Raw genomic sequence first — 11586 nt, 5'->3', positions numbered from 1 at the left:
CTATTGCATGTATTAAACCTGCATACTCTTCGGTTAATGAGAAATTTTCTATCGTTCGTATAATACAATCTCTTCCATCTTTTTGCTGAACGTTCAGATCCGCGTTGTTTTTTTCTTTTTTTGCATTTCTTAAAACTGCATCATTGGGTATAAAAGGAGAGATAATCACCGTCCTTCATGTATAGCTGTGCCTGCTCCTTTTGCCAATTTTTGCAGCCTTTTGCTTTCAAATCATCTTGTACTTTTGATCGTAGCTTGCCATTTAATGGTCTCGTCACTGTTTCATGGAAAATATTTCGCACATCACAAGTTTTGACTTGAAGATGCAAACCATTATCATTGATGTGTTTTTCGCCATATATATCGATTTTGTTACCACATATTTTACTTTTGCATGATCCTTGTATTTTCAAGCTGTACAAGCTTTCATCTGACGTCAAATGTACATCTGCTCTCTTGAATACAAAGGCACAGGGAAATTTATGTTGCTTCCACAGAGCAATGCTTATGATATTTGTCCATACACCTTTAGTTAAAACGTGTTTTTTTCGTCTCCCGTATTGAACAGTGGCATTCGGCTTTATTGCATCCCATTCTTCTTCTAACAGATTCAAATCAAATTCCAACAATGGTGCCAAACATGTATTGTTGTTGAAGTCCGCTGTTTCATCATTGATTGTAGAATCATTGATGGAATTTGAATTATCAATGTATTCGGTACCACGAACACCCCTGCTTTTGCTATTATCAACAACAATTCCTAATTCATCTCTTGCTTTAGTAACAATACCTCGTCGATCTTCTCGAACAGCTATGTAGACATCATGTGCAGTCCACACACCGTTCAGTTCCATACTCATATCCATCCACACTTTTGACGAGTATGGTGGGAGATCATTTGTGATGAAATGTGCAGCAAAGTTTTTAACCACGCGAACAGCATCTTCCACAGAAACCTTTGCCACACGAGGCATATTGTAATAGCAAATAGTCCTGCAATAGATTAGCCGGTGATAAAAATGGCATATTACTATAATTAAGTACAAAGCGCAGATTATATAAACAAAATAATAATAGCCTAGGCTAAACTGCAATAGAGCAATAAATAATGACAACATTTACACTACTCGTTTTCTTGTAAATACTACAACGTAATAATTAATAAATATTTACAAATATTTTTTTCAATCCAGTCATACATACCTTTATTTATTTTTACTACTCAAATGTAATATTTCAATCGCAAAGAAAAGACGCTTATAAGTATTAATCAACATTTTGTTCTTAAATATATAACACATTTAAATGTATAACACATACACGCACATAAATAATATATACTTAAAGATAAAAGAGAAAAATCAAATGGTGCAACTTCCACATGCACGTTCCACTTGACATTTGCGCTCGTGGTATTATTTCATCCTTCGTTAACCGATTGTTAACCGAAAGTTAAACAAAAAAAGATGATATTCGCAAGCATTGCAAGCAGCAAGTGGAACGTACATTTCATACAATATGTGTAGGTACGAAATATATGGATAAAAAGAGCATTATTGGTACTCACACTGAAAATACATAAATGCCTCAATTTAATAAGTAGCAAATTACACATAAATTATAAACAAAAATTTAAAATTAAAAATTTCCATTAGACTTCTAAGCTTACCAATATGAAACAGTTTTTAAGGAGCATTATACTATGATATACAATTTCACAAGTTAATAGAATAGTATATTCCTTTAAAGCTTCTTAGACATGTGCATACATCACAGAATAAAAGTATAAAAGGTGAGGATAGTAATAGCATGAGCATAGAGAGTCATAGAGAGTGTGCATCCTTCTCTCGAAAGTCTTAATTGCAAGGTACTTCTATATTTGATTCAGTTGAGCATTAGAATTTACCTTCATATCTCATTTTGTGGAGACGTCATTAATTTCTAAAACAAAATGCAAATTAAGTTGACATAACTATAATTGTAAGATAATAGACATCTTACAATATAACGTATCGTAAATTATTATAATCAGTAATAACTAATTACCTCTCATGGCTAAGGCTGGTTTTAGAGCAATATACAGATAAATGTTATGAAGGTTCCATAAGCTATTCTAGTTAATTCCATAACTAGTCAGTTGGCATTGATTTGTAAATTAACAGAATTTCACGCAACAAATGTATGATAAGACTAATGCCCGATTTCACCAACCGCGTTTAACTTTAATCTTAGTTTAACTCACTCTTTATCTCCTTTTAATTCTTCCTTTAGAAAGAGACAAAGAGTGAGTTGAACTAAGATTAAAGTTAAACGCGGTTGATGAAATCGGGCATGACAGTGTTGAAACTGTTTGAAGTAATACTGTCATGGTATGTATTTTTAAAGCAACTATATGACATAAATAATAAAACAATATTTATCTTGTAAATGGATCAATTCCACATTTGAAATGTTCATAACATTTTATAATCGTGAGATGAAGAATATTAATAGCAATAGTAAAATATGCCATATGATAATCTCTATTGAAATCAATTGGAATGCGTAAAGAAATTGTCAACATACTATCAACATACTAAGGCCTATTCTATAATAATTTGTAATTGTGGTAGCCTAATAATTAATTAACAAATTTTAATTAAGCTATCAATCATCACTAAACGATTGTCTTTTAATTAAGATCAGTTTGAACAAAATTGATTGAGAAATAATATTAGTCCGGCTAATACCTAAAGCCCGTATTACACTACAGACTGCAGACTCGATGCGGTTGGGATTGACCAATCTAAGGCCGGCGTCCCATGGAGCCGAAATATTCAGCGGAACGGAAAGTGCGGAGCCAGGGCGACCAATCACAGCCATTCCGTTTTTTTTGCAGTGCTTTTTCTATGGCTGTGATTGGCCGCGTTGGCTCTGCGCATTCCGTTCCGCTGAATATTTCCGCTCCATAAGACTTCAGCCTAAAAGCCTCCGCACAAGGTGTTCCGTATCGCATTACGTTACGTTAAGTATTGATCGTAAATTTAACTCCGTACATAAACAAACTTCAGTCAATGCACAGAAAAAATCGTAACGTAAGGACATGTCTTTACGTTACGATTTCTTCTGTGCGTTGACTGAAGTTTAAGTTTATGTACGGAGTTAAATTTACGATCAATACTTAACGTAACGTAATGCGATACGGAACACCATGTGCGGAGGCCCTAAGCAAAGCAATTTGCTGGCTGCTCTGATTGGTCAATCTCAACCTCTTACCTCAAGTGTAAAGCCGGGAACACAGGCTTTTGCATAGGCGCATAATCATAAGTATAAGAAAATTGATCGGTCCACAAGTATATGCATAAGAAAATAAACCAATCAATTTTCTTATGCTTATGGTTATGCGCATCGACATATAGGACATACTGGACGGAGCATGCGGCAAGATTTCTTTGATCTTTCGTGTTGAAAGATCTAGAAAGAGAAAAGTAGATATGGGGGCACGGATTTCTCATTCTAGTCTCTTCATTGGTTGAATTTTGTCGAAGGAGAAAGAGAACAGTACCGTATTCTTATATATGCATAAGTTGGGACCTTAACTTTATTACTACATATCTACATATATATGGAAAAACAGCATATAAAAATGATATTTTATAACGTGATATTATATACAAATAATTAATAATATGGTTTCTGCTTATTTATTATGCAAAACGAGTGGATTAAACACAGATAAGATATATAAAATTTTGAAGAGTCTCATGGCTTCATAGTTCCATGAGTCGTTACTATCCCCACATCGTCTTGTCTCTTTCTACGTCTGTCAACATGATTTCGGTTCCATGCTCCGTCCAAAACTATATGCCGATGGTTATGCGCTTATGCAAAAGTTTGTGCTCCCCGCTTAATGGCTCGTTTATAAAGGTCGTTGCCACTGGCAACAGGACATTTGCAACGTATTCTGGAATGACTTATAAGGCCTTTGGTCCATATTCTGAATCCTTTTTTATCGATAAAAGTGCCTCTAAAAGTGGCTTATAAGCTTTCTGATTGGCTGTAAGCCACTAATAATCAATTACGATAAAAGAATAATCAATTACGACTAAAATTTTGTACGTGCAAAGGCCTTTAAGGCGCATTCACATTTTGGCAGAAAAGCAGAAAGCAGAAAAGCAGAAGCCAATCAGAACTCGTGCTGGTAGTCACAATTTTTTGCTTTTCTAATGTATTACTTACACACTGCTTAGTACCAGCGCAAGTTCTGATTAGCTTTCTACTTTTTTACCAAAGTGTGGATGCGCCCTAATACGGGCATAACTGCACGTAATTTTTTTTACTTATTGAATAAACTATGGACCATGGACGTAGTATACAAGGACTCCACATGCCTTTTGTTTTGCCGTCTAATTGAGTGAAGCCAACATCTAAAAGAGAGCGAGAATAGAGAGACTCTTTCCTCTCTCTCTTTCTCTTTTTTTTTTTGCAATTCGTCTGCGCAGAAAGAGACAAAGAATAGAGCGATTAGATTATCTGTCTCTTTCTATATGTTAGCTTCACTTTTTTGGCCATATGCGAAGTTCATGTATATTACGCACATGCTATGGACCACCAAACGTTTTACTTAGACTACCAATCACCACCAAACGATTCTGCATCGAAAAAGCCCTGATTTAATCGATTTAGACTAAAAATAAAGAAATGTCCGGTTAACGTTACAGCAACATTTTAATTTTGTAATTTAAAAAAAACGATTAACCACCAAACGTTTTAATTAGACTACCAATCACCACCAAACGATTATCTTTCAATTAAGACCAGTCTGAAAGAAATCGGTTGATAAATAATATATTGGTCCGGCTAGTACCTAACCCATAGACCTTATAAGTATGGACTGGCAATTGCCTATAGTTTCTGTAGAGAAGCAGTGTCCGGAGGAGGTTAGAGAGAGAAACATACTTTTTAGTACTTCTCTCTCTACAAGTGTCCGGACACTGTCCGAAAGAAAGAGAAGTACCAAAAAGTATGTTTCTCTCTCTAACCTCCTCCGGACACGGTCTGATACGTATTGCCAGTCCATATCTGTAAGGTCTATGACCTAACCGCACATGACTTTTTTAATTTATTGGATAAACTATGAACCACCAAACGTTTAAATTAGACTACCAATCACCACCAAACGATTCTGCATCGAAAAAGCCCTGATTTAATCGATTTAGACTAAAAATAAAGAAATGTCCACTTAACTTTACAGCAACATTTTAATTTTGTAATAAAAAGAAAACGATTAACCACCAAACGTTTTAATTAGACTACCAATCACCACCAAACGATTATCTTTCAATTAAGACCAGTTTGAACAAAATCGGTTGATAAATAATATATTGGTCCGGCTAGTACCTAACCGCACATGATTTTTTTTATTTATTGGATAAACTGTGGACGACCAAACGTTTTAATTAGACTACCAATCACCACCAAACGATTCTGCATCGAAAAAACCCTGATTTAATCGATTTAGACTAAAAGTAAAGAAATGTCCGGTTAACTTTACAGCAACATTTAAATTTTGTAATTAAAAAAAAACGATTAACCACCAAACGTTTTAATTAGACTACCAATCATCACCAAACGACCACCAAACGATTAGATAAGTTAAATTATAAAAAAGTTAAAGTGGTCCGGCTAACTTTACGGAGCTTTCTCTCTGTATATTGTTAGAAATACAATTGGTCACACTGAATTACTTTGTCATGTTGGCAACCCTTTAATCAACGATTGAGGCTGCGGTCCGAAATGCGCTTACAGTGCTGATGGTGCCAACAGCGCCAAAGACCGGTCCGAAATCATAAGCGCGCTTGAGCATGATTTATTTCGGAACGCTATATAACGCGCTCAAAATTCAAAATCGCATCGAATAGCGAACATCTTCTGCTTGTCAATAATAAATATAAGATTAAGAAAAACAAAATGAATAAAGACCAACGAATTATTCTCACTCAATTTTTAGAATTAGCTTGTGAATCTTCTGATGAAGATTCACTATCTTTTTTTTATTTATCTTCCTCTAGCGATGAGAATGAAATACAAGCTGCAATTGCTGTCCAGAAAAAATTATGTTGAAAGAATTGTGTCTAATTATACTGTTTTAGAATTTAAAATGCATTTCAGGTATATATTTAATTGTAAAACTAATCACATATATATATATATATATATATATATATATATATATATATATATATATACAGGGTGAGCCATTTTAATTAACGCACGCAATTATTTCGGAAACAAAGGATTTTAGAGAAAAATGTTTCAGACAAAAGTTTTATGGTTTCGAGGGGGCCATAAGATGGTATCATTGGTTTGACACTGAAGAGTCATTTGAAGGTCACGTGAAGGTCACTTCAATTTTTTTAAATGGAATACCCTATATATTTTTACACACTCTTGTAGCTTATCTCGAGAGCTTTCCAAAACACTATAATTAAGTACCTTTTCGTTAAGTACTTTTTGAGTTATGAGGCTTGAAATAATTTCTTAATTTTACATAAACCGTAAAATATCTTGTAAAATATTCATTTTTCGATTATCTTACCTTAATACTTTTACGTACAAAATAATGAGAGGAATCAATTGGTCTAAAGAAAACACATAGTTGTTTTGAAGAAAAAATATGTAATTTGCAATTAACAATTCCATATTTTTTCTTAAAAACAACTATGTGTTTTCTTTACACCAATTGATTCCTCTCATTATTTTGTACGTAAAAGTATTAAGGTAAGATAATCGAAAAATGAATATTTTACAAGATATTTTACGGTTTATGTAAAATTAAGAAATTATTTCAAGCCTCATAACTCAAAAAGTACTTAACGAAAAGGTACTTAATTATAGTGTTTTGGAAAGCTCTCGAGATAAGCTACAAGAGTGTGCAAAAATATATAGGATGTTCCATTTAAAAAAATTGAAGTGACCTTCACGTGACCTTCAAATGACTCTTCAGTGTCAAACCAATGATACCATCTTATGGCCCCCTCGAAACCATAAAACTTTTGTCTGAAACATTTTTCTCTAAAATCCTTTGTTTCCGAAATAATTGCGTGCGTTAATTAAAATGGCTCACCCTGTATATATATATATATATATATATATATATATATATATATATATACAGGGTGAGCCATTTTAATATATATATACATACATATACATATACATATATATATTTTTTTTTACTATATTTTTAAATTTTTAAATTTGCTTGCGTTTCCCGCGCTTATAACGTCGCGCTCACGGTGCCTTACCATTCAACTATGGGCAGCGTGAGCACGGAAAGTATGACGTCACTTCGCTCCGGCGGGCACACTCAAGCCATTTCGGAACGGCCGTAAGCGCGCCGATAGCGTTATGAGCACATTTCGGACCGCAGCCTGAGTTAATCGGAGTTTGGTCGAAGCGGCCCTAAACCTTATGACGTCATAAAATACGTCATTATAGGTTTGTTCGCGTCGCATGCTCCAATGTACACCAGAGAACACTTACGAATCACAGGTAAGATGGCGGTTAGAGCAGATGGGTGCGTTCGTTTACGCAGTCGTTGCCGTAGATGTCATTCGTTTATCTATAGTGTACGTGATGTAAACTATAGATAAACAAATGACATTTGCGGCAGCGACTGCATAGACGAATGCACCCCATGAGTTTATGTGCACCAACGCTTGGTGACACGAACGGACTTGAGGCATTTCCCCTTCCTTTTTTGCTTCCAATCAATCGCACATTACAATCGGCCATCCATCAATTCATATTTTATATATTACGCATGCGCGCACATTTGCCCCAACTGCACCACCTTCGAAGGTGAGGCAAATGGAGCATACTCCTAAGGGCCTGAGCACAAAGATGTTGTAACTGTTTCCGACAAAGTCGTATGCGTAAGTCGGAGACGTTAGTCAACGCACAAGGATTTTACGTAAACGTAGGCCGTATCTTGTATTGCATGTTATGCGATACCTACGTTTACGTAAACTCCTTGTGCGTTGACTAACGTCTCCGACTTAGGGTCTCCGCACAAGGTGTTCCGTATCGCATTACGTTACGTTAAGTAAAACTTCGTTTAATTTTAAGTAGTTTAATTTTACGTACGGAGTTAAATTTACGATCTATACTTAACGTAACGTAATGCGATATGGAACACCTTGTGCGGAAGCCCTTACGCATACGACTTTGTCGGAAACAGTTACGACATCTTTGTGCTCAGGCCCGAATACGTTTACACGGCAACGTTAATCTGGTTTAGTAACAATCGTAGTTATAACTCCCTAAAAGTGATGTTCGTTTACACGCAAGGATTTATTTTATCACTATTCCTCTTTACTTTAACTTATTGGATTCGTATTAAGTTAGCCGGAAATTTTTCAGCCAACCAAAAATCTCCTTATGGAATCGTTTGTATTTCGTATGAAGATGTTTGAAGTGTGATTAAAAACGTTTGTGAGTAATTAGAATAATTATAAAAAATTAATCATTTTTACAGTATGTAGTTAGCCAACATAACTAAATATTAAAAATTCTCCTTATGAATCGTTTGTATTTCGTATGAAGAGTTTTGAAGTATAATTAAAAAGGTTTGTGAGTCATTCGTTTAATTTTAATTAAATTTTTTTATATTGTGAAGTTAGCCGGAAGCTATATAAAATGGACGCCGTCCTGTGATTGGTCGATTTGCTTATGGTAAATACTAAAATTTTCTCATGTGTACTGACTTTAAGTGTAAGCAAAACGAGCAAATTTATCTCTTTTGTAACTTTTAATCCATGACTAATTTATTATTAATTCCGCATAATCGCATAATATATCATGGATCGTGGATGAGCGTAGATAATTGAAATATGTTTTTCTACCAATAAATAAGTAAATCTTTTATAATTGTTTTATAATGTAGTCATCATTCAGAAAATGATCACAATTTGTGATTATGTATTTAATTGTTACTTTATATTCGCTTTCAAATAATAAACTATATAATAATAAAATTTATATAAAAAGATGGTAATATATGTAATCCAATTAATTATAATTGACAAAATAATTTCTTGTGAAAAAATAAGAGTAAAAAATATAGAAGAATTTTTTTTATAGCTTGTATAAAAAATCAGTTTTATGCTAAGTATATTATAATTTTCTGGACTGTAGTAATATTTAATATATAATTTTTGCTATATAAATATATATTTCTGATATAAAATCTATTTCTACAGATAGTAAGATCGGCTGAGTTATGTCACAGAATATCAGAAGGCTTACATCAAAATGCGAGAGAGAGGAGATGGCATATATCAATATGAATCCATTGCTGATGTTGTAAGAGCAAAAATAGATATCTCTGTAGATTTTATTATTTTTGCATCCGAAAACTTGAAAGTTGCCCATGCCTTATTGGAAGTAAGTCTTCTTTTGTATTTTCAAATATATATAAGCGCACATTTTTAGCATATTCTTTTATGTTATCATTTTTTTTGTTAATTATTATTGATTACTTTGTTAATTATTGTCAATTTTTCAGATAGAAGCTAATATAGCCATAATAGATGAATACTACATAATATCTGGTGCAACTTGTTGTAGTAAATTGTAATGGAATCCGTAATGTTATGGGATTGATTCATAAATGAAAAGCACTTTGTCACAAATACAATATTCGTTTTCTCTCTGCCAATGTTTTCGTCAGAATTTTTATGTATATTATCGATCAAAACTTTTCATCACAATCATTTCACTCAAGCATTACCTGGACATGAAAAACAGAAATGTAATATTTTATTGTAGTATTGTATTAATATTACATATGTGTATATATATATATATATATATATATATATATATAAATATATATTACATTTCTGTTTTTATTATGTAGTATTCATCTATTATGGCTATATTAGCTTCTATCTGAAAAATTGACAATAATTAACAAAGTAATCAATAATAATTAACAAAAAAAATGATAACATAAAAGAATATGCTAAAAATGTGCGCTTATATATATTTGAAAATACAAAAGAAGACTTACTTCCGATAAGGCATGGGCAACTTTCAAGTTTTCGGATGCAAAAATAATAAAATCTACAGAGATATCTATTTTTGCTCTTACAACATCAGCAATGGATTCATATTGATATATGCCATCTCCTCTCTCTCGCATTTTGATGTAAGCCTTCTGATATTCTGTGACATAACTCAGCCGATCTTACTATCTGTAGAAATAGATTTTATATCAGAAATATATATTTATATAGCAAAAATTATATATTAAATATTACTACAGTCCAGAAAATTATAATATACTTAGCATAAAACTGATTTTTTATACAAGCTATAAAAAAAATTCTTCTATATTTTTTACTCTTATTTTTTCACAAGAAATTATTTTGTCAATTATAATTAATTGGATTACATATATTACCATCTTTTTATATAAATTTTATTATTATATAGTTTATTATTTGAAAGCGAATATAAAGTAACAATTAAATACATAATCACAAATTGTGATCATTTTCTGAATGATGACTACATTATAAAACAATTATAAAAGATTTACTTATTTATTGGTAGAAAAACATATTTCAATTATCTACGCTCATCCACGATCCATGATATATTATGCGATTATGCGGAATTAATAATAAATTAGTCATGGATTAAAAGTTACAAAAGAGATAAATTTGCTCGTTTTGCTTACACTTAAAGTCAGTACACATGAGAAAATTTTAGTATTTACCATAAGCAAATCGACCAATCACAGGACGGCGTCCATTTTATATAGCTTCCGGCTAACTTCACAATATAAAAAAATTTAATTAAAATTAAACGAATGACTCACAAACCTTTTTAATTATACTTCAAAACTCTTCATACGAAATACAAACGATTCATAAGGAGAATTTTTAATATTTAGTTATGTTGGCTAACTACATACTGTAAAAATGATTAATTTTTTATAATTATTCTAATTACTCACAAACGTTTTTAATCACACTTCAAACATCTTCATACGAAATACAAACGATTCCATAAGGAGATTTTTGGTTGGCTGAAAAATTTCCGGCTAACTTAATACGAATACTTATTGGCAGTTTTTGTATACTAGTACTCGTCACTCGTTGATACTTGATTATTCAGGTTGGCAATAGGATTGTTATAACTCTCGTAGCGTTTACACGTTTTCTTAGGCCCATATTCTGAATCCTCTTTTATCGATAAAAGTGCCTCTAAAAGTGGCATATAAGCCTTCTGATTGGCTACAGGCCGCTTTTAGGAGCACTTTTATCGATAAAGCGGCGTCTACAATGAGATTTTAAGGAGACTTAAGGCGTAAGACTTAAGAAATTGACCAATCACAGTCGAGTATTCTCTTAATTCTTGACTGTGATTGGTCAATTTTTTAAGTCTTACGCCTTAAGTCTCCTTAAAATCTCATTGTAGACGACGCTTAAAAGAGGATTCAGAATATGGGCCTTAGGTTACGTTCCAAAACGTAAGTAACCGAGGAAAATTTTACTCAATGGCCGATTTGAACCAATCGGAAAGGCTTAAAAGAGT

At 32.8% G+C, this 11586-nt stretch overlaps 2 long non-coding RNA genes across 2 annotated transcripts; one reads left to right on the top strand and one right to left on the bottom strand.

Moving 5' to 3' along the window:
- Nucleotides 1-8743: 8743 nt before the first annotated feature.
- On the top strand, nt 8744-9679 carry LOC145974433 (uncharacterized). Its single transcript, XR_014439675.1, has 3 exons — nt 8744-8895; nt 9243-9426; nt 9548-9679. It is a non-coding gene; the product is annotated as an uncharacterized LOC145974433 (long non-coding RNA).
- Nucleotides 9680-9798: 119 nt separating this feature from the next.
- On the bottom strand, nt 9799-10736 carry LOC145974432 (uncharacterized). The gene is made up of 3 exons (XR_014439674.1): nt 10586-10736; nt 10055-10238; nt 9799-9933 (listed from the first exon to the last, which is right to left on the bottom strand). It is a non-coding gene; the product is annotated as an uncharacterized LOC145974432 (long non-coding RNA).
- Nucleotides 10737-11586: the final 850 nt, after the last annotated feature.

The sequence above is a fragment of the Camponotus vicinus genome, unplaced genomic scaffold (assembly GCF_025532165.1).
Source record: "Camponotus vicinus isolate PSW18456_S1 unplaced genomic scaffold, iyCamVici1.0 SCAF_7, whole genome shotgun sequence".
Classification (NCBI taxonomy): domain Eukaryota; kingdom Metazoa; phylum Arthropoda; class Insecta; order Hymenoptera; family Formicidae; genus Camponotus; species Camponotus vicinus.
This window is presented reverse-complemented; position numbering and strand designations above follow the sequence as displayed.